This window comes from Pagrus pagrus (genome assembly GCF_965226575.1).
Source record: "Pagrus pagrus genome assembly, chromosome: 4".
NCBI classification, from domain to species: domain Eukaryota; kingdom Metazoa; phylum Chordata; class Actinopteri; order Spariformes; family Sparidae; genus Pagrus; species Pagrus pagrus.
Window position 1 is genome coordinate 32,537,422 of NC_140188.1, and position 24,627 is coordinate 32,562,048.

At 40.8% G+C, this 24,627-nt stretch overlaps 1 long non-coding RNA gene across 1 annotated transcript; it reads right to left on the reverse strand.

Annotated features, from left to right (window-relative positions):
* Positions 1-9,956: 9,956 nt before the first annotated feature.
* On the reverse strand, positions 9,957-15,310 carry LOC311256539. Its single transcript, XR_014622506.1, has 6 exons — positions 15,205-15,310; positions 14,788-14,886; positions 13,317-13,342; positions 12,079-12,756; positions 11,690-11,782; positions 9,957-10,915 (listed from the first exon to the last, which is right to left on the reverse strand). It is a non-coding gene; the product is annotated as an uncharacterized lncRNA (long non-coding RNA).
* Positions 15,311-24,627: the final 9,317 nt, after the last annotated feature.

Below are 24,627 nucleotides of genomic sequence, written 5' to 3' on the forward strand. Positions count from 1 at the left end.
TAGTATTTTCTGTAGCTAAGTAACCATCCAGAGGATACAATGTGCTTACCATTTACAATGGCAAGCGCATGCCTAGTGTACATGAATGGCCATGGGATATATATTTTCAAGTGTGTTGTACAGATGGGTAAAACCCTGTTTACAGGGACTAGACCTATGGCTGGACAGCTAGGCACTAAGGTACTGAGACGAACTGGCAAGCTGAGAAGAGAGAACAAAGACTCAATACACTTAAGAGGGAAAACCAACAAGGAACAGGTTACACAAATCAAGGCAATAACACGGGTGGGAGGACACAGAAGGCAAGGAATGAAGTAATCTGAAACGAGTAAGTATTTCAAGATAAAACAGTCAGGGCTGCCTAGACTGCCAACAGTTTGGAGTGAGACTTCGGAGGAAGGGACCTTCAGTCGCTGGCCGGAAAAGTGGGGCTGTCTGAAGCCAGATTTAGAGTAATATCTCATTTTAAATTTACATTAGGATTAGACTGTGTGATGTCATTAGTCAGTCTTCTTCTGTCATTATTCAGGCAGTCTCTCCCCCGCCCAATTATGTTTGCAACTTTAAACAGTTTCCTGCAATTGTATATTTTGTTATAATGGACCAGCATCAGTAGTATCAATGAGCTCACAAGCAAATGAGTGACTTCTGTTTTTAAATCCAGTCTGATGCTCTACACTAAAATGAATTTACTTTAGTTATTTTTATTTTGTTTGGAAATGTACCGGCTTGGAATGACAAGCTGCAGATGTATGTTAGTGGTTCTGAAATCCCATCAATAACCATTTTCACTACTTTCTTGTCTGTTTTATTAATTTCATTAAAGTCAGTAGACGTCTTATTTTTACATTTATTAACAATATCTATCATTTCTTTCTCTTCCACTGCTTCAACTGAAAAAACATAGATCTGGGATCCCTTTCTATAGAATTGTCATTAACTTCACCGGTGAATCAGTCATTGTCCATATTATAATTTTCATTATCATCATCATTAATAAAATAGTGACGATAACTTATTTGTTTAGCCATTTCTAATAATACTATTTAATATATTCCATATGCCTTTAACATTATGTTTATTATCATCTAATATTTTACTGTAGTAGTCCTTCCTACATCTCCTTAGAATATTAGTTAACTTAATCTTATATTTTTTGTTTTTTATTTTCTGTCTCTTTAGTTCTCTGTCTTATGAAATCTTTGTATAGTGTATTTTTCTTCTTGCAGGCATCCCCTGCAACCCCTGCACCCCCAGATATCCCCTGATGATCCATGGATGATCGCTATATTAATGTTTTCTTAATATTGTTTTATGGGACAATTTGATCATATAATGATCTGAATATTCTTGAGGATGTTTCATATGCACTGTCAATATCCTTTTCCTTATATAATATTTGCCAATTTTGTGCCAGTAAATCGTCCTTTAGTGCGTTCATTGATTCCTCTGTCCTCATTCGTCTGTATTCTGGCTTCTTGTCCGGGTGATCTTTTCTGTCTTTAATGTCATAGACTGTAAAATCTGGTAGATGGTCACTGATATCTTTGATTAATAGTCTGCTCATTGTATGGATTTCTATGTCATTAGTGAATATGTTATCTATTAAAATGGTACAGTGGGATGTTACTCTACTGGGTCTGGTAATTTTTGGAAATAGGCTCCCCACAAATGAAAAGTACTTTATATTATCTTTGAAAACATTTCCTCCATCCAGTCCCTGAAAGATTCAATACTAGACCCTGCTGCCCTGTATACAACTAATTATTATATTTGTTTTTCTCTATGCAAATTTCAATTGTTATACTCGCTAATAAGTTTACCAACACAGTTGTCGTACATTCGAACACTATATAATTCAAGTTTTTTGTCTACATTCAAAGCTACTCCTCCTCTATCTTATTTTTCTCTTTATATTACTGAATTCATATCCGTCTAATTCAAAGTTTCTTCCTTTATCAGGGTTGATCCAAGTTTCAGATATGGCAGTTATGTTGAACGTTTGTGTAATCTGACGCCAGCATTCCTTGATGTTAGTGAAGTTTGCATACAGGTTTCTGCAGTTGGAGTGGATTATTGATAATCTGTTAATTGTCTAAATGGTTTGATTATACTGTTCCTCTGTGTAGTAGCAGCTATTATCATTTATGTTACAGAAGAAATTAGTGTATTGATATCATTTTCCATGGTCTGTAAATTGTGGTGACTATTTAAGAACCCATTTTTTTAAATCTAGAAAAATATAATAATAATAATTCACATCAAGAGGAAATATATTAGAGGGTAAAAAATAAAAAGGGGCAATTTATGATTCTCATCGTGTGACATTTGAGGATTAGCATGTGACCATGTGAAGATGCTCAATTGCGCGAGTCTCTCGGTCAATGCGTGAGACTTGGCAGCTCTGAACAGTAAATATGGAGCATGAATAACATTCATTTGGTTTGCTGGTGCCTTTTGCAGAATCTGTTGGGTTTATAAAGTGGATTTATCTTAAAAATCCAAGAAGCAGCTCTCCATGGAGTACATGTTGAGTCTATTTTTTTCACAGAGGCAGACCGCAACCGTGTCATGCTGCACAGAGCAGCAATGGCGATTCTGAGGGGTTAAACTCATTGGCCACCCCTGTGGCCACCCCAGATCTGATAGGTAGTCGGTCAAGTTCGTCAACACAAGAAACAAGAGAAATGCTGTCAATCAATGATGACAGCTGATCAGCTGATTTAGGGCCAGTTTTACATTTTTAACTAACACAGTAGGCTAATGGTCGTAGGCTGTGAGAGCTGATTTCTGCTCAGCGGACGTTTGGCCATGCAGGTCTGACAGGTGAGCCATGAGAGATGAGCAGGGCACGCTGCATCTGCTGCTGCTGCTGCAGCTGCTGGTCCGGTCGGTAATGAAACAGGAGGACGGTCACAGTGACAATGTCAACTGCTGGATAAAAACGCTGAAATCTGTCGATTGAGAGGTATGGTAATTTAATGTTTAGTTATGTCATAGTTCCCTCTGAATGTGTAGGAAAATTTTATTTAGCACTAAGTAGCAGCTAAAAGACGAACTACACTGCACTAGCTAGCTTCAGACGCGCAGCTTGTGAACAGGCAAGGCAGGCAACTGCTTGGGGCCCCGAGTTGCCAGGGGGCCCCCGAGACTCGGGGCCCGAGGGCTGTTTTATGAATGTTTCAAAAATATATTCGACGCTATATTTAGCGAGTTTTCAGACCCCTCTAGCGACTCTTTTTCATAAAAGCGACTAGCGACAAATCTAGCGACTTTTTCTGGTTTATGCTGAGACTTGTGGAGACTCTGACGTGAAAGCACGTATCGTTCAACGAGCAGCGGGTGCTGCCATGCTGCCGTGGGACCGTGCCAAAGCACCCACAGACGGCCCAGTCCTCTGTCTGTGGGTGTCGTCTGAGGACTGGGCCGTCTGTGGGTGCTTTGGCACGGTCCCATGGCAGCATGGCAGCACCTGCTGCACGGTAAAGATTAGGAAGTGCAGCCGGGAGGGACTGCTGTGTGAGGAGTCCTCACACAACAGTCCCTCCCGGCTGCAGTCAGAGCAGGAGAAGTTCACCCCTCGCGTCCAGACTGCGAGTCACAAATGCGCGAAATGTAGAAACGGTAACATTGTTGTGTGAATTAATTCACATTCGGTTAGTTTGCAAGCTGAGCTGGACCTGCACTCCATTGGGTCCAGCTGGGTTCGAGTGCGGCTCTGCCTGGCCACTGCCATGGACGCGGTTATGGTCAGCAACAAGTTACAAAAAAAAAAAAAAGTGTCACCTAACGTTAGTTGCTGTCCTGTCCTCCTTGACAGGAAGAAGCAGCACTCTATTAAAATATTAGAGCTAGCAAATTAATAGTATTAGTTAATACAAATTATTAATTTGCTAGCTATTAGGGTAGAAGAAAGTAAATAAGCAAACTTATTATGTTATGGAAATTTTTGCTTGGGGCCCCAACAGACTCTAGAATCGCCTCTGGCTAGCTTAGCTAACTAGCTTAGCTAGCAAGTGCAGTGTAGTTCGTCTTTTAGCTGCTAACTTTCTGTAAACTCCTGTAAAAACGACCGAAGGCTCGAGTACATTGATTTGAACACTAGAAGAGGTTCTATGGGAGCTTAATGCCATCTGGAAAATCTAAACGGAGAGTGAGAGCAGCCAGAAACCTGAAAGAAGTGCGGTACAAAATCATCGAGTCGGCTTCTATCCTGATTTATCAGAGGAGACCCACCAGCATCTATTTTATGGCCTTAAGGCCCGGTTCCGAGCCCCTGAAGTTGTCTACACTACACCACATTTACTCTTTTCGCTTAACTCATTTTGCTAAGTTATTCTCATTTCAAATACTAAAGGTATGTTGAACTATATACAGGTGATTAATAACTGTGCTTAATTGGAGACGATGTGAGCACTTTTTTTTTTTTTCTTGCTCTCTGTCTCCCTTTTTTATTTTCACACACTGCACCTGTGGATTTGTGTTAAATTACTAAATGGACAAGTTTATGTGAAAATGTGGTTTTCTACACATCAAGGGCTAAATAATTGAAGGCACTATCAATAAAAGGGAACAGCATTAAGATTGTAATAGGAGTGAACTTCTTATTGCTCTTTTATTTAATGTATTTTTAGTTGTTTGGTTTTTTTTTTCTGTCTTCTTTCAATTTCGGCGAGTTGAGCTCACGGTCTTTTTGTTATTTCTTAGCAAGCCTATAAAGGATGTGTCGGTGTTCTGAGTACGTTGCTCCTCTTAACGAGGATCAAGCGTTCTGCATAGCAGTAGTCTAGGAGTTTTTACATGTGCTTTGTTTGGGGAAGTGTATGAGGGAGTTCAAAGGGGAGGTGGGATTTCAGCATGTTGTTTTTTGTTTTGGGTTACGTTATTATATTTCTTTATGGTCAGGGTCATACTATTCTAAAACAACCAAAACAGTACATATCACTATTATGTTTGAAATTGTCCTGAGCACTGAACTTAAAGTTTTATTACTTCAACATGCTTAATGGTTTACAGTTAAGAATCTCTAGCACCTGTCCTCTTGTATTCCAGCTAAATAGAATTAAACAAATGAAACCCAACTCCTCCTTGAACCGACACCTTATCGTGGTTGAGGGGTTTGAGTACCTGAATGATCCTAGGAGCTATGTTGTCCGGGGCTTAATGCCCCTGGTAGGGTCTCCCAAGGCAAACAGGGCCTAGGTGACAGGTCAGACTAAGAGCGGTTCCAAAGCCCCCTATGAAAGACACAAGACCAAGGATGTTTACGTCCCCCGGAATGGCGTCACCAGGGCCCCACCCTGGAGCCAGGCCCGGGGTTGGGGCTCGCAGGCGAGCGCCTGGTGGCCGGGTCGTTGCCCACGGGCCCCGGCCGGGCACAGCCCGAAGGAGCGACGTGGGCCCGCCCTCCAGAAGCTCACCACCCACAGGAGGGTTCAGAAGGGGCCGGTGCAGTGTGATTTGGGTGGCTGTTCTGGGCGGGTGCCCCTGCGACCCAATCCCCGGACGGTGACTCTAGCCATGGGGACATGGAATGTCACCTCGCTGGGGGGAAAGAGCCTGAGCTAGTGCGGGAGGTTGAGCTTTACCGGCTAGAGATAGTTGGGCTCGCCTCCACGCACAGTCTGGGCTCCGGAACCCAACTCCTTGAGAGAGGCTGGACCCTCTTCTACTCTGGAGTTGCCCGCGATGAGAGGCGGCAAGCTGGTGTGGGCTTGCTTATAGCTCCCCAGCTCAGCCGCCTTGTGTTGGAGTTTTCCCCGGTGAACGAGAGGGTCGTCTCCCTGCGCCTCCGGGTCGGGGAGAGGTCGGGGAGAGGTCTCTCACTGTTGTTTCAGCTCTGGATGTTGTTGGGCTGTCTTGGCTGACACGTCTCTGCAACATCGCATGGCAGTCGGGGACAGTGCCTCTGGACTGGCAGACCGGGGTGGTGGTCCCTCTATTCAAAAAGGGGGACCGGAGGGTGTGTTCCAACTATCGAGGGATCACACTCCTCAGCCTCCCTGGTAAAGTCTATTCCAGGGTACTGGAGAGGAGAATTCGGCCGATAGTCGAACCTAGGATTCAGGAGGAACAATGCGGTTTTCGTCCTGGCCGTGGAACACTGGACCAGCTCTATGTGTTTTGTGGACTTGGAGAAGGCATTCGACCGTGTCCCTCGTGGCATTCTGTGGGAGGTGCTTCGGGAGTACGGGGTCGGGGGCCCTCTGCTAAGGGCTGTACGGTCCCTGTACGACCGGAGCAGGAGCCTGGTTCGCATTGCCGGCAGTAAGTCAGACCTGTTCCCAGTGCGTGTTGGACCCGGCAGGGCTGCCCTTTGTCACTGGTTCTGTTCATTATTTTTATGGACAGAATTTCTAGGCGCAGTCATGGGCCGGAGGGGATCTGGTTCGGGAGCCACAGGATTTCATCCCTGCTTTTTGCGGACGATGTTGTCTTGTTGGCTCCTTCGAGCCAGGACCTCCAGCATGTCCTGGGGCGGTTTGCAGCCGAGTGTGAAGCAGCTGGGATGAGAATCAGCACCTCCAAGTCCGAGGCCATGGTTCTCAACCGGAAAAAGGTGGCTTGCTCCCTCCGGGTTGGGGGAGAGTTCCTGCCTCAAGTTTCAGTTCAAGTATCTTGGGGTCTTGTTCACGAGTGAGGGAAGGATGGAGCGTGAGATTGACTGGCGGATTGGTGCAGCGGCCACATTAATGCAGTCGTTGTATCGGTCTGTCGTGGTGAAGAGAGAGCTGAGCCGAAAGGCGAAGCTCTCGATTTACCGGCCAATCTACGTTCCTACCCTCACCTATGGTCATGAACTTTGGGTTTTGACCGTAAGAATGAGATCCCAGACACAAAACGTACTCTAGGATTGATTATTTTCTGATTTCTAACTGCCTATTATCAAGTATTGAAAAATGTTGGTACGACAGTATATTGCTTTCTGATCATGCTCCAATCTCCTTCATACTGCAGGTATCCAATATAGTCATCTCACCACCAAGAATTTGTTTTCAGTCTAGGTGGCTTCAAAACCCTGACGCTGTGAAGTTTCTCGAGGGGAAAATAGATGACTTCTTTACTTTCAACACAAATCAAACCAGTTCATCAATAAAGTGGGAAGCATTCAAAGCTTACATAAGAGGTGAGATAATAAGCTTTAATAAACATAAATCTAAATCCTATTATACACAATTGAACATTGTGAAAAAAAGGTTAAGGAATTAGAACAACAGCTATATCATGGTGTCATTCAAGAAAAGGAGAGGGAACTACTCCAATTAAAATGTCAGTACAATGAACTGACTACTAGTAAAATTGCCTCCAGCTTGATGTGGTTAAATCAATCATATTACGATCAAGAAGAGAAAGCTGGAAAGCTCCTGGCATGGAGGATTAAAAAGATACAGACAGATGAAGCTATTAATTCGATCAAAACCAAAGACGGAAAGGATCTAATTGATCCAGTTGAAATAAATGCTGCCTTTACAAACTATTTTAAAGAGCTATGTAAGTCTGAATACCCTGGTAATCCAGAAAAACAAAATTACTTTCTTAACCAGCTTCGATTTCCAACCCTGACCGAGGAAGCTATAACTAATCTTGAAAAGAAATTGTGCATTGAGGAATTAATAGAAGCTCTGAAGAGCATGAATAGTGGAAAGGCGCCTGGGCCCGATGGCTTACCCACAGAAATATATACGAAGTTTTCAAGAAAGCTGTTGCCACATCTCCTGAATGTGTTTAATGAATCGTATGAAAAAGGGATTTCACCTCCATCCTCAAGATCTGCAGTGATTTCTCTTCTGCTAAAGCCAGGAAAATCCCCTTCAGAAAGAACGTCATACTGTCCAATATCTTCATTGTCATGTGACACCAAAATTCTATGTAGGGCCATCGCTAAAAGGATGGAAACGATTATTCCCCATTTGATCACTAATGACCAAAATGGGTTTGTACAGGGCAGACAAGCATTTCATAACACATGTAGACTGTTGAATGTGTTATTTTTCAAACAAAATGCTAATGGGTATGCAAAGGCATTTGACAGGACTGAATGGGTTCTAAGGAGATTTGGATTTGGGGAAGGATATCTTAGGTGGATCAAATTATTGTATACTGAACCAACGGCTGAAATTATAAAAAACAACCACATTTCGCAACCCTTTAAACTCTGTAGATCCACCCGCCAGGGTTGCCCTATGTCACCTCTTTTATTTTTTATTTGCCATTGAACCCTTAGCCATGGCCATTCGTCAGTCACCTGAAATCACTGGTATAACAATAGGAGAGACAGAGCATCGCCTAGCCCTTTTCGCAGATGATATTGTTTTGTTTTTGACGAACCTAAATACCTCAATTAAATCACTACATCAACTTTTGAATATATTCTGACAATTTTCTGGCTATAAAACTAATGACAGTAAAAGTACTTTATTATTACTAAACAAAGAAAAAAAGAGCATTCGAAAATTCATACAATTTGCTTTAACTTCAGATGGAATCACTAATTTAGGAATTAAAATAACCCCTGACATCGAAAATATTATATCAGCCAATTACAATCCCTTGGTGAAAGAAGTAATAGAAATGTTAGATAGATGGAGCCCTTTGCCTATTTCTATGGTAGGGCGCATCAATATTATCAAAATGTCGATTTTACCCAAATTTCTATATTTGTTTCAGTCAATCCCACTTCCCCTGCCAGCATCCTTTTTCTCTACACTAAGAAAAAGCTTTACCCGCTTTATATGGAACAATAAACGCCCTAGACTTCGTCTCAGTTTACTTTATTTGCCGTATGATCGGGGAGGGCTTAAACTACCCAATATGAAACTTTATTATTGGGCAGATCAGCTTCGGGCAGCCATGTTTTATTTTCTCCCTGAAGAGGTTCCAGCCTGGCCTGAAAAAGAGAAACATAAAACAACACTTCCACTACATTTATATCTCTACTTATCACGAGCAAAGGAACTTAAGAAAAACACACTTAACCCTTTTCTTAGAAATACAATAATTATCCGGTATGAGGCCCATGCCCTGATGAATCAAACTATTACTTTTTCATATTTTACTCCCATTTGGGGCAATGCTGATTTCAAACCAGGGAGGGCAGGATATGGGTTTCAAACACTGGATGGATCTTGGGCTCAAAATAGTAGATTTGTTCAGTGAAGGCACTCTGATTTCACTCCAACTGCAAAAATGTAATCCCCAGAAAACATGTTTTTAATTACCTACAAATTAGGAGCTTCATATATTCGAAAATTAAAACAACTGTGCAACTTTCTGACATTGAACAGTATGCAGTAAATCATTTACATGGCAGGAGACAATTGTCCATATTTTATAACATGCTCTTAACAGGTTTAAAAGAAAACTCAGGCTCTTATTTATCTGCCTGCACTGAAAAAAGTGAGACTTTGGATCAACTTAAAAAAATTACTGTAATTTGTTACACCTAAATTTATTAGTTTTTCACAAATTAAATTTATGATTTGGTTGAACACGTAAATTTTGATTTAATGTAAATTAATTTTGTATTTTAAGACAAAGCAAAAAATTTGCTTTCAATCAAAGTAAAAACATTAATCATTACAAGACCATAAACTATTTTTTTTACTCTTTTACAACTTATTTTTTTAATTTGGGAAAACCTAATATTTACCATTACATCCAATTATTAAATTTACTTTGGATAAAACTAATTGAATTGCTGTAATTCTGTTACACGCAATTTTTTTAATTTTTCTCAAGTTAAATGTCTGATTCAGTCCAAAGTATTTTTTTAATTATCCATAAACAATATATTTTCTTTAGTCACAAGCCAAAGTATTACTTACTTAGATATACAATGATGTTTTTTGCCTTTTTAAAAACTGATATATCACCATAAACAAAATGTAATTCTCTATAATATAGGACTAGAATTCACTGCACTGATTAACTTAAGAGAAAACTTAAAAACAGGAAAATTCTCTTCAAAAGACCATTTATTTTTGATGACTTTGAAATAGGCATCACCTCAAACTCACAATCAGCAGCCAGGAAAGTATGCGTTTTACACATAAAAAACAAAACTTGTAAAACATCAATTAACATGCGTATCTTAACATGTATAACTGGTTGTACTCTTCTTTAAAACTTGAGATGAAAGGGAACAGCCATTAAGTTTAGACTTAACAGAGATAGAGTTTAACAGTCTATCTAATAAAATCTTTGCTATCCTTTGACAAAAAGGTATGAATATCATTCTTTTGAACCATTATAAATGCAAGGAAGTCACAAAAAAAATAAACCAAGGATACACACAGTTGCTATGGATGCAATTATGAACAACGGCAGTTCAAGAAAAAAAAAAGGAGCCATTACTAGTGCTCTTGCTGATCATTCTGAATTTAGCATCATTCACATTTCAATGTTAATATCAGTGCCACAATATTTCTACAACAGAAAGAATTCTGTTAACAGAGAATACCAGAAATTAAAGCCTGTTTTGAATCAAAGCTGTTTTTTCTCTTATTTATAAGGACCCCTAACATTATCCTGGGATGTATTTGAACACAAGCACTTAAAACAGATCAACATCCTGTATCCAAATGTCTTTCTTTGAGCAACCCCATATTTAGAGCTTGACACTGAGACTGCACACTCTGCGTGTCATTTTCTTTGGCTCTATCTCCATGAATATTTTCTGCAGTGCATCGAAAGTGTGTTTGAGCTCACCTGGATAGCTCAAGTTTAGAGCATATATGAAGCCAAATAAGAGGGCACAACCATGTGCAACTGATGGCAGTTCATTAAGCACCTCCACACCTTCTATGATGATGCCTACGTCACGTGGTGGCTGCAATGGATCCTCCTCCTCTCTGATGACAAACACAGCCATTGTGCACTGTTGGAGCTCTCTTTCGGCGTCATCCTTCTCACCAACCTGACAAAAGACAAGACATTTATTGTATAAAAGGCTACTCTGTATGTATGCACACAAGTTTGTCTCCCTTTTGTGTAGCAGGGAGTGATTTAATCATACAGCAGAAGACCAAAAGACTTTTTCTCTCATCTGTAGCAAAGTTTTAGTGGACAGTTACTCATAGTTTCTGCCTGTGATTATAGATATTTTCCTTTGGAAGGGTGTTCTTGTGATACTCTGAGTGTCAGGTGAATAAAGAAGTACCATACTTAGTAGATATGTCGGGGGGGAAAAGTAGTTTTGTTCCAGTGTTCCTGCAGTGACCTCCTTGTTCTGTGCATAATGGGTGCTGGTCAGTGCAAAAATAAGTAGCCTGTTGCAAATGTGCGCCTGGTTCTTATAAACGCTCGAGCTCCAAGATGATTTACTAGTTTCACTAGTTTTATTTTTATTCCGTTTACATTTATGACTAACCGTCATATTACTAAAGTTATCTTCTGTGTCCATTGCGGCCGTGGCCCGTCTGTCAGAGCCGCGGAGCACGGTGCTGCAGTGTTGTTTGGACACTTTCAATCCCAGAGTGCATCGGTGCATACCCACAATGCATTGCGCGATGTCAAAAATGGCGGTATTTGCGTAACGGGTTACTGGGAGCAGATGTGCACTTTGAGAGCACTTGTTTGCTGACCAGCAGATGGCGCTTTTGGACCTTATAACTCACCTTTTTGACTAATATTTGTTGATACTTCAGTTAGGATTGTCTAAAGCTTAATAGAATAATGCAAAACTTCTTACCAGAAACTCCTTGATGAGTTTTTGTACATCTTCCCCAAGGTAAGGGATGAGGCACTTCAGCAGACACTCTCTCCTTAGGCTTACATCAAGGCTCTAGGTAAGTGCAAACATAAACAATAAAAATTCATACTGTTGAACTGTGCAACTTGACTGAAGATGCAAACATGAAAATGCATCAATGGGAACTTAGACTAACAGTAATTGTCCAGTAATCAAACAAATGGATTTGCGCAAACGTCAAGATGCACATTGTGCTTCTTACAACATGTAATCCAACTCCACAATCAAATGTGATGACAATATGAGACAATAACACAATTGCTTCTATTTACAATGTTACTATTTATGTGATGTAAGGTGAGTTTTGCAGTATTACAGTAAGTATACACCTGATCAAGAACTTTAAGCACATCCCGGGTCTTCTCCCTGACAGCTCCTCCCTTGTTCCTGATGATCTCAATCAGCTTGCTGTGGTGCTTGTCCAAGGAGGCCAGGAATCGTGGTTGAAGTAGCCAAATCATTTACATCAAAACTTGAATCATCCAGGTCCTCTCTATTTACGTCTGAGGGCTCAATATCAATCTGGACACTGTCATGGATTTCGACTGAAAGACCTCCGCTTGACCCCTGTTTCACAAGTATTTCAGGCTTTAAGTCATTTACTGTGTAATTCTTATGATTTCTGCTTCTGTGAGTTCTAAATGAACCATAAATATTTGTTCTGTACGAACAACCCTTAAACACACAATCAACTGTTTCACTGTTTTTCAGATGCTGAGCTATATGTTGAAAATAGTCTGTTAAAGTTGAACGTTCATTGATGTGGCATAAGAGACATTTAAATGTGGTCAAGTCAGTTTCAGTTTGTGATGATGGCTGATGAGATCTTGACAAGTGGGTCAAAAGTGCCTTCCAAGTTTTGCAGGTACATGGGCAGTTTAAATGGATGCATGGGTAGGAGTGGTGGCGTCCATAATGTCTGTGCTCAAGCTTGTAATGTTTAAGAAGCTCAGATCTTCGTGAGACACAGGCGCCACAGTCTTTGCATTTCCACATTCATTGGAAGACTAGAAAAGAAAAAGAAGACCCACCTTACCCATTTAACACTTAATGCAATTAGTAAAATGCCACATGGTAGATGGTTCATTTGCATTTAATCTAACAAAGCAGTTGTTTATCAAGTTACTTCCTAAGAAGGAAAGCAGCACCCCTAAAAGCTAGTAGTTATTCATTTCATTATATTAATTCAGAGTATTTTAAAACTAGTATTGAAATGTAAATCTTATGAATTAATCACACCATCCTGAAAATCTGCAGACACCACTATAGCTAATTCAACAGCTGGCATAAGTGCATGGCCATAGTGTATGAGACACAAAAAACTATGATTTATTTCTTGCCACAATAGCTGCAATCAATCTTTTAACTTAAACATTTTTACTTCCCTTTTTAACATTATTTAAAGCTGTATTAAATTGTTTTCCTTTTTATTGTTATTGTCTGATGAAACTGAAGTTATTTCTGTTTGCAATTAGGGAAATATAACAAATAAAAAAATGTCAATGACACTAATGTCACTTAAACATCCATTAAAATAATTTCCACAGTTGTTCATTTACGGACTTACCAACTGCAATCTTTTCAGGAGCAAACCTGTAACAGAAATGGAAGATTTCACATTTAGTTTTTTGTTGGGACAAACATAGCCTCAAATCATCCTCGATTTGTGCACGTTTGCAGTATTTTGTTTTGAGTGCAGTCATTTTTGAGAATCCTGCCTCACACAAATATGTCGATCTGCAAATCATCTGCAAATTGAAGTAATCATCTTGAACATTTACAAAAGTAAAACAAAAAATAAAGTACCCCTACATCTCTGGGTTCTTTGATATTATTTCCATTTCCATTTATGGCAATGTGGCAACAAAACCAGATGCTTTAGCTTTAGCCATTTTTCTAGTGACAAAACAAGAGTATTTTAGCCAAAGGCAAACCGACTAACAAGACAAGTCCATATTACTGCGCTATTTTTCTGTGAAATAAATTTGAATGTTTTAAAAATTTGGGTCACGACTTGATGATTAAGAAAAAAAAAATGTCTTCCTGAAGATAGACCATTTGATAACCACTGTATAGTATCCCTAGGCCATATCTGTCAACTAACACAAGCTTACTCAAAGTTATCATTGATGCTGAGGTCCTGACCAGAACCAGCTGACCAGAACCAACATTATGCCACAGTTACAACTGTTTCATAAACTCACTGGAAATCCCTCCAGGGTCTGACTGACAGCTGTCACCACTTTGGTTTTCCCATCCTTATCTAACAAAAGTCACTATCTGTACAGCAAATTAATACGGTTGTTTTGATACAAGGAATCAGTCAGCTAACTTAGCATCGACACAGATATGTTGCCTAGCTAGCTAGGACTTACCTCTCTCATTCCTCCTTGCTGCTTTATCCCTGCTGAGCGAATAACTTTCTGATATCCATCAGGAGTAATACTGTTTTAGTCAAATCGAAATCAAAATAATATATTTAGCAAGTTGTTGTCGGCTAACGTTAGTACCTCATGCAGCTGCTTCACAGCGTGCCTCTCTCTCTCTCTCTCTCTCTGACTCAGAAGTCGCTACACGTGAATAAATTACCATATTAAGTAGCCATGTGCACATTGTGTATGTGGAGTGAATAGAGTAGCAATTATATTAAGTAGCTATGTGCTCATTCCGTAGCCTATGCTATGTAGACTTAAAACTCTGAAGTTAATTTTTTTACTGGTCAAATCTTTACTGGGGCACTGCAGATCAATTCTGGGGCACTGCACTGAAATCTGTCTGGTGATGTGGCTGCTGCAGAGCAATACCTGCTTTAAAGTCAGTGTCTCCAAACACCACAAAAGTCTCCAAGGACACCAGTTAAAGTCCCTAGATTTATCGCTTGTGGCGTTTGACAAAACATTTCGACATTGAGGGTGATTTTCGTTTTTTTTTTTTTTTTTTTTTTTTTTCCTTCCATCCTGTAGCATACTTGCTAAACGTGGCCGGGTAGACCCACTCCCTTTTCTAGTTTACCATATTCAAGTATTATCACAACTTACCCTACACCGCGGACTGGAGTTTCACGGTCTTCGCCTCTCACTCGGCTGCAGATACAGCACTACGTGTGTCTGCGAAGTGTGGACCTGACTGCAGCCCACCTGAGAAAAAAAAAAGTGGCTCCCATTTCTAGTTGTCCTCATTCAAGCCTTATCACAATAATTTACGCTTATTCTTTCATAACGCGACTTCACAATAATATTAACAACATTAACTTCGCACTTGTTAAACACAGGCAACGAGAACTACGTAGTTGTTGCTAATGTTTCTGCAACCGACCTCGTTTAGCTAGCATGTGCGTAGTGCACAAAATTCAAAGCCAGTCTTTAAGATAATGTCAGTTGTTCACTCTGCCACTGACCATAAATGTACACGGAAAGCGCGTGTTGCACTAAAACAGCACAGTTTTGAATTCTTACCTTGTTTTAACGAGTTTTCCACACAGGACAGACAGTCCACTCTTGCCGTCCGCACTTGATGCGAGGAAACAACAATGGCGGACTTCAACGTCGAAAAGAGCGGTCTGACGTGACGTCAAATGGTCACGTGACAGGAAAACGTTTGGTTTGAAGTGAAAATACCATTTGAGTAAAAGTGTTTTTTTTAATTTTGTCCACAGGTAGTGACATTTGCTTTGAAGCAAACTGAAATTATCAGGTTTAAACATGAACGCACAATTTTTCATTAGACCAATTTAAAAATACACTTTAAAGGAATGACACAGTGGTTTCACTTTTTTCAGTGTGGAAGAATGACCTTCAGATAGACATCATGGTTGAAGAGTGGGAAAAGGCATGCCTCTTGGCTCAAACTCAAACCATAAACACTAGATGCAGATTGTTACAATATAAATGGTTGTTTAGGACATATATTACACCTGTCAAACTGCACCATTTCAACCCCAATATTCCTGACAGTTGTTTTAAATGTAGAAACGAAACTGGCACCTTATTTCACTGTATGTGGGAGTGTCAAAAGCTCCAAATAAACTGGAGAGAAGTTATTGACCTGATCTCTAAATTGACAGACGTTGCTGTTCCTATAAAGGCTGAACTGTGTCTACTACATATATACCCTGAAGATTGCCACATAAATGCAAAGAAACGGAAACTAATCAATTTTTGTCTTTTAAATCAAATCAAATCAAATCAAATTTTATTTGTATAGCCCAAATTCACAAATCACAGTTTGCCTCAGAGGGCTTTACAGTCTGTTACAAGCCAAGTGAGTATTCGCTTTAAGATGGAAGGATTGTGAGACACCAAACTCTAAACAGTGGATCAAAGAAATGTCCTGCACCCTGGCATTAGAAAAACTAACATTCATAGTAAAAGACAAAGCTGAAGAATTCTATGAGATGTGGACACCTTTTCTAAAATGTATGAGTACCTTGACTGCAAATTTATGAGTTAAGACAATGACACCTGCTACTAATAAATCCTCTTCAAATTAGATTATGTATTCTTCTTCCGTATACGGTTATTACAGCTAGAGCAAGTTTCTTTAATTAGGACTAGAGAATAACAAGACCCCCTTTTTTTTTTCTTTAAAACAGAACTGATCATCAATAATTTATTAGTATAATGATAAACATTATTGTCTATTTTTCTTCCTATTATTATTACTATTGTTATTTATTTATTTATTTTTTGACTTATTCTTTTTGTCTTATTGCTGAGATTGTTGGGGGGGGGGGGGGGGGGGGGGGGGGTGTTATATGTTGTGTTTGTTTTCAACTTAAAAATCAATAAAAAAAAGAGCATTGAGAAAAAAATAGCAACATAGCATTTTACTGGACAGAATTGTTTTAATCTTTAACTATGAAACATTTGCAGGCATACTATATGCAACAGCAGCTGGATGGAATTAATTTACAGCAAAGCAAAGAAAATAAGAATAAATTAATCAACAACACCAGTGTGTAAATTTGGACCCAGTAGTTGCAACACAAATCTTAGGTCAAATATCTAATGATGCTGAAATTCAGCTGCAAGAGAAATCCACAAACAAAAAATAGGAAATTGCCTTGTCATCAGTGCCATGTAAATCTGCACATCTGATCAATTTAAGTTGTGTGTAGTATGACATGAATAGTCATGTACTAGAGGGTAAATGATAATGGTGTGCCTAGATGTCACACCATAAAAACAAAACTGAGGTACTGCTGCTCTGGGTAAAAACAATATAACCATTGTTGTTTACAGCTCAGTCAAATGTCTAAAAATGACCCAATTCTGCTGCAAGCAAAATCCAAACCCTAAAAAGAGGATATTGTCAACATTATCGTAGCTTGATAAATGATGAGGATGATAATGAAGTAATTTCAGCTGCCTTCAGTTTTTACCGAAAACCTCTGAGTAGAGTTGGGTCATTCTTGGCTGTGGTGGTGCAACATGTGTGAAGCAGTTGCACTGTAGAAATATTTGTAGCCAATAATATAGCTAGCCCTAGCTAGCCACAAACATATTGCCTCCAAACTCGCTAAAACGTAGATCTCCAAAAGTTTTTGATTTTTGATGTTTTTAAATCATGTTTCTTGATACTCAATAAACTAAGTTTCTTCCTCTTAACCGCTAGCAGTGCTCCGCTCGTTAACAGCTTTTCTGGGTTTTTTTCCCTCAGTTCTTCTTTGGTCAATGTCAATGAATTTTCCTACACATATCAGGACTTCAAAGCTCTCTATGAATATTTAAATAAAATCTCTGTGTATTATGTTCTAGTTCGTTCTCAAATTCAATCACTTGCATTGAATGGGAACCCATGGTTCTTTAGATGAAATAAAAAACTGTTACATTCAGGTCAGTATGCCCATCTGTTGTTGCTTGTTGGGCTTCAGTTTGCCATGTTATGCTTTCAGCATATTTTTTGAGCATGCAGTACCTTTGAGGTTATTCTGGAGAATATTCTGGAGTATTTGTCAGTGTTTTGTATTGTTGCAATAATAATAAACATACATTTGCATAAAGCAAGCATATTTTTCCACTCCTGTGTTGATAAGAGTATTAAAAACTTACATTTAGAACAGATTTAAAAAATGCGCGATTAATTTGCAATAAATCGCCAGCTTTTCCAAAAGATTGCAATTGTACTTGCAATGTTTTTAGTTGATTTCTGCAATGAAGTTGCAGAAAAGTGAAAATTGGAAAAAATATTTTAAAAACAACATTTTCTCACTCATGCACGCACACACACATAGTTTGCCATGTTAACAGGAAAACATGCTTCTATCACTCTTGCTGTGAAATATTTCACAAACGTTTTTACTAAACATGCACATTTGATTTTAACTAACTTAACTCATCTCTATTCTTTCACTGCTTGCAATAGCTTTGGATGAAACAGCCTTTGTCACAGTGATTTGTTTTGCCTGTTGTCCACGCTTTTCAGCAATTCTGCGGCTTTGTTTTGCAGTAAAGAAATATTTGTCAAGCAACGTCTTTCTTTTGTATTCCACCACGATGTTGCAAAATAGTTTACCTCAACTTTCATGCAGAGTATCAGGGAATTGTTTTGTACAGTCTTTAGCAGTGAGTTTTGTAAGTAAATGTGCATCTTCAAATCCAGAAACAAGCAAGTGAGTTTGCTGAAGTCACTGCATGACATGAGCAAAGAGAACTGTTATGATTGGTGAAAATAGCAGGACTACGGCGATTGGTCAGATTTGAGGGAAAGTTACAGTGATTGGACAAAATTGCAAGGTCACAAATAATTCAAGGCAATTGGATGAATTTGCGTGAATCGGTGTATCGCAATAAGAGACTGGCTATTGTTTATTCTCTCTTTTTTAACTCTCACCATTATCTGGTGCTGTAGCTACACTGATTGACTGGTTACTGCTGCCCTTCTAAAGGAGCAGGAACAAATTAAATAGCATAAATCAACTGTGTAAGCTACTACAATGACTTTTAGTGTAATTTCTTTGTACTTGATGTCATTAAGAAAAGAAAAGAATACATTATTATGTACTGTAGATGGGCATGTTAGAGAACGTGGCAACATATGCTGATCCCCATGGAACACAGGGCTATCCTCATCATGATTCACTGTTTGAAACCCTGTGGGGATGATGTGAAGCCCTGCACATCTTGAGAGATGACATCTATGAGTCTATGATCTAAGTTTCTATTGTGTATGCTGACCAGACTGAGTTGGGGCAGGAGGCCATCAGTGTGGAGATCTTCACCAACGCCCTGGCTGATGCTGAGGTGGTGCAGAAGCTACTCGAGGAGCATCCACGCACACTGGCTTAAGCTTATGAAATAGCACACTGCTATGAAACCACCAGACGGTCTGCCAAGACAGTCACGCAGCTAATGCGGCCGTGCTTACGCAGTACTGCAGAACAGAGAGCCAGGGCAGCAACGGTGTGTGAAAATGTTAACACTTCAGTGGCTGGGAAAGCCAGTGGTAGTAGCTGTTGCGCCACCAGAGAGAGCGCCAAAATCTCACCTGCAGTGGCAGCCCAGGGAAAACAAAAATGCAAAAATGAAGTGGAATGAGATTGTCTGCCATAACTGCTCCAGTGTAGGATATCTGCGGAGAAGCTGCCCTCCCCCTGTCGTCCCAAGCCACCTGACCTGAGCCACCAATTGACCCCAGCCCCTAACTCAGGTATAGTGGTCACTTGTAACAGAAGCCAGGAAGAGTGTGCTTATTCAGATACTGATACATGGACTAATCAAATCAAATCAAATCAAATTTTATTTGTATAGCCCAAATTCACAAATCACAGTTTGCCTCAGAGGGCTTTACAATCTGTACAGAGACGACACCCTCTGTCCTTCGACCCTCGATTCGAGTGAGAAAAAAAAAAGCCCTTTTAACAGGGAAAAAAAAATGCGGAAGAAACCTCAGGAAGAGCCACAGAGGAGGGATCCCTCTCCCAGGACGGACAGACGTGCAATAGATGTCGCATGTACAGAGCAGATCAAACGAGATCACAATGTATTCAATTATAATAGATGGTTGACAGGAATGAAAGTACATAAAGAGGTATTACAGCAATAATAATGAAATGCACATAATGGAAATGTGACTACTAGTAATAACAGTAGTAGTGGTTAACGGTAAGGATAGTATGTAACAGAGATATGACTAATATTAGCAACAGTAGTGGTGGGTGTCAGGCAGGGTCATGGCAGTAGGCGCATCCACGATCCACGACCCGGGTGCGGCCAGGATCCATGAGAGCCTGTAGGACTAGAAAGCACAAGGACTCCGGGGAAGAAGTGAAGTCAGTGACATGCAGAGATGGGGCATGTATACAGGCATAATGTATACAGATGGAGAGGAGAGGAGGAGAGAGAAGCTCAGTGTGTCATTTGTCCCCCGGACTGGGCCTATAGCAGCATAACTAAGAGCTGGTCCAAGACAGGCCTGGGCCAGCCCTAACTATAAGCTATATCAAAAAGGAAGGTCTTAAGTCTACTCTTAAAGGTAGAGAGGGTGTCCGCCTCCCAGACCAAAACAGGAAGATGGTTCCACAGAAGAGGAGCTTGATAACTGAAGGCTCTGGCTCCCATTCTGCTTTTGGAGACTTTAGGAACTACAAGTAATCCTGCGTTCTGGGAGCGTAATGCTCTAGTTGGGTAATAGGGTAGTATGAGCTCCTGGAGATATGATGGTGCCTGACCATTAACAGCTTTGTAGGTGAGGAGAAGGATTTTACACTCTATTCTGGATTTTACAGGGAGCCAGTGCAGAGAGGCCAATACAGGAGTAATATGATCTCTTTTCTTAGTTCCTGTCAGTACACGTGCTGCAGCATTCTGGACCAGCTGGAGACTCTTTAGAGACTTGTTAGGGCAGCCTGATAATAGAGAATTACAATAGTCCAGCCTGGAAGTAACAAATGCATGGACTAGCTTTTCTGCGTCTTTTTGGGACAGGATGGGCCTGATTTTTGCAATGTTACGTAGATGAAAAAATGCAGACCTTGAAATTTGGAGTTGAAGGACATATCTTGATCAAAGATAACTCCCAGATTCCTGACGGTGGTGCTGGAGGCCAAGTTAATGCCATCCAAACTAGCTATATCATTAGATAATGCATCTCTAAGGTGTTTAGGACCAAGTACTATAACTTTGGTTTTATCTGAATTTAACAGCAGAAAATTGCAGGTCATCCAGGTCTTAATGTCCTTGAGACATGCATGGAGTTTAGTTAGCTGATTAGTTTCATCTGGCTTTATTGATAAGTATAACTGGGTATCATCTGCGTAACAGTGAAAGTTTATGGAGTGTTTCCGAATTATATTTCCTAGAGGGAGTATATATAAGGTGAATAGTATGGGTCCAAGCACGGAGCCTTGAGGAACACCATGATGGTATCAAATGCAGCACTAAGATCTAACAAGACCAGGACAGAGACAAGTCCTTTGTCAGAAGCGATTAGGAGGTCATTTGTAACTTTCACCAGTGCCGTCTCTGTGCTATGATGTGCTCTAAAACCTGATTGAAAATTCTCATATAAACTATTGTTATGAAGAAAGTCACATAGCTGGTTGGCGACTGCTTTCTCAAGGATCTTGGAGAGGAAAGGGAGGTTGGATATAGGTCTATAGTTGGCTAAAGCTTCTGGATCAAGATTAGGCTTTTTAAGAAGCGGTCTAATTACAGCTAGTTTAAATGACTGTGGTACGTATCCTGTTAATAGAGACAGGTTGATCATTTCTAGTAGAGATGAGCTAATTAAAGGTAAAGTTTCTTTCAGCAACCTAGTTGGGATGGGGTCTAGGAAAGTTGTTGGTCTAGATGAAGAAATCATCGAAGTTAGTTGGTGGAGGTCAATGGGAGAGAAGCAGTCTAAATATAAGAATTTGCAACTGTTTCTGAGGTTCCTGTGTTTAAAGATACAATAGTGCCAGTTGAGGGCAAGCGATGATGGATTTTGTCTCTAATAGTTAAAATTTTATCATTAAAGAAGCTCATGAAGTCATTACTACTGAGCGTTGTAGGAATACATGGTTCAGTAGAGCTGTGACTTTCTGTCAGCCTGGCTACAGTGCTGAAAAGAAACCTGGTGTTGTTTTTATTTTCCTCTATTAATGACGAGTAATAGCTTGCTCTGGCATTGCGGAGGGCCTTCCTATATATTTTAAGGCTATCTTTCCAGGCTAAGCGAGATTCTTCCAAATTGGTGGAACGCCATTTCCTTTCAAATTTCCGTGATGTTTGCTTCAATTTGCGGGTATCCAAGTCATACCAAGGTGCTAACCTCCTGTGTTTTATAGGTTTCTTTTTCAGAGGGGCAATAGAGTCCAGTGTTGTTCGCAATGAGCCTGCAGTGCTATCAACAAGACGATCAATTTGTGAGGAACTGAGGTTAGTCAGTCCTCTATTATATTAAGACATGGCATTGAATTAAGTGCCAGCGGTATAATTTAAAGCTTTAAAGCTACAGCACTATCAGATAGACATCTAGTGAAGGAGTTTTTGCCTAGAAATGTGTGTTCTGCTGGACTCCGGTGCTAGGAGGAATGTGCTGCCTCTTCTTGCAGAATGTCCAGAGTGCAGCAGAGCCTGGAGACCAGTGTAGTCCAGACCAACAGCAATGGGGCTGCACCGATTGTACCCACCCGGAAAGGATTATTTGAGTGGAATGTGATGCCATTTGGATTATACAACGTGGCAGCCACGTTCCAAAGACTTATGGACCTTGTCCTAGCCGGGTTGCAATGGGAGACTGTTTAGTGTATCTCACGACATCATAGTCTTGGGTCTGGATGCTGATGAAATGTTAGACCAGCTGAGTCAGGTGTTCACTAGGCTCTGCAAAGCTTACCTCAAGCTGTAACCATCCAAGTGCTGCCTGTTCAGGGAGCAAGTGGCCTACTTGGGGCACATCATCTCAGCCAAAGGTGTTGCCACGGACTCTCAAAAGGTGCAGAAGGTAGTTGAGTGGCCCACACCCCAAAACATCTCAGTTTGGCACAGTGGCAAAACCACTCCATGAACTCATCAAGAAATATGTACGTTTTGCTGTTCCTCAAGGGTGGTGCCAGCGACTGGGGGATCGGAGCAGTCCTCTCCCAGCTGCAAGGGGGTGAGGAGACAGGGCTAGCCTGTGGGAGCAGGCGCCTGTCAGCCACAGAGCAGAGCTATTGCACCACCAAACGAGAGCTCCTGGCAGCAGTTGTGTTCACCTCCCACTTCAGACAGTACCTGCTGGGGAGGCCATTCACCATCCGCACTAACCACAACAGCCTGCGCTGGTTGACCAGGCTGAGAGAGCCAGAGGGCCAACTCGCTCGCTGGTTGGAGAAACTTCCAAGTGATCTACCGCCCAAGAACCACCAAAAGATGCAGATGCACTTTCCAGGAGACCCTGCTGGAAGTTGTGTCCCTGCAGTGTCAGAGCCCGACCTCACTAACCAGCGTCAGCACAAGGGAGTGCAGTGCGACCTGGCTAACAGTCCACCAGAAGCCAGCCCCACAGAGCAACCTGGATGGATGAAGGTATGGGCTAACCACTGTGGGCTGACATAGCAGCCTGCAGCCCTGACACCAAAGCCTACTGGATACAGTGGAAAAGACTGAAGAAGAAAGATAGAGTTGTAGTGAAGAAATTCTACTGCACTGAAGGAAAGGTGTTCTACCCAAGGATCTTGCTGCCTCATGCTTATCGTAACCCAGTGATGGAGCAGATGCACGATTGACCAGTTGGGGGCCACTTTGGCATCAAGAGGACCCTTGCATGCCTCAAAACCAGGTACTTTTGGTATAATATGAAAGACAATGTCACCTTGTGTTGCCGCACCTGCACCATGCTGAACAACCTGGTCTACAGGATCAAAAAGGGCCCAAAGACTAAGGTGGTTCATCACGACAAACTCAAGCCCTACTACTCAACGGCTCCACTGGACAACAGCTGGGTCTTCCAAGATGCCGGGCACCAGTGGTGGGTTCCCCCCCTCTGCCAGACTCCAGCTGTTGGTGGATCTGAATGCCTTACTATTCCTTCATTCAGCGGGGTTGCCCGGACTACTAGAAGCTAGTTTCCAGCTAATAACGAGCCAAGATACATCAGGATAAACAAACAGCATGCTTCTTACTACGGTTCAGGGCTGGCAAGCTGAGGAAGGTAACACTAGTTTTTCGATGTTCTTGTTCTTGTTTTTTATCTTTGAGATTATCTACACATTTTAATTTGGTTTTACATGCAAAACAATCACTTAAAATCCAGGTTGCCTCATACGTGATGTTAATACGGTCATGAGAATGAATATTATCTTACCTGAATAATCTCTCCCACATCATGTTGCTCATCACAGTCACATGGCAGAAGCAGTTATACGTGTAGAGAGACGTTTAAATTAATTATATGTAATGTATTTTTCGTCAGAACAAATGCACTATCAGACTCAAAACACAGAGTTATTAACCGTAAACAGCTGGAATAATCCAGTTACAGAGCTGTTCATTGACTTGCTCGACATTCTATTGTCAGTCCAAAAGAGTATGGCATTGAGGTCTGTATATGTGTGCTAACACAAATTTTATAAACGTGTACATATATACTTTTGCTCATTTGTTCAGGTCCAGCCTTGAGCCTTAACCTTGGAGATGTAGCTCTGGACCTGGAGTTCACCCTGCTAATCAATAGCAAATCAGCCCAAAGGAAAGGACAGAAGAAGGATAGAAAAGGACAACAAAAGCATGCCCCACTCTCTCGATTTCACCCAGCTGCATCTTTCTCCTCTCACCTTGCTCCATCGACCCCTTGCCCCACGCACACTCTGAGTGTCCCTGTGTAAACAGAAAGCTACTTGTTATTCTCCATTGCTTAACTGTGTGAGTGTGTTTGCAGTCTGCTGCCCTTCAACCATTCATTATAAAAACAGC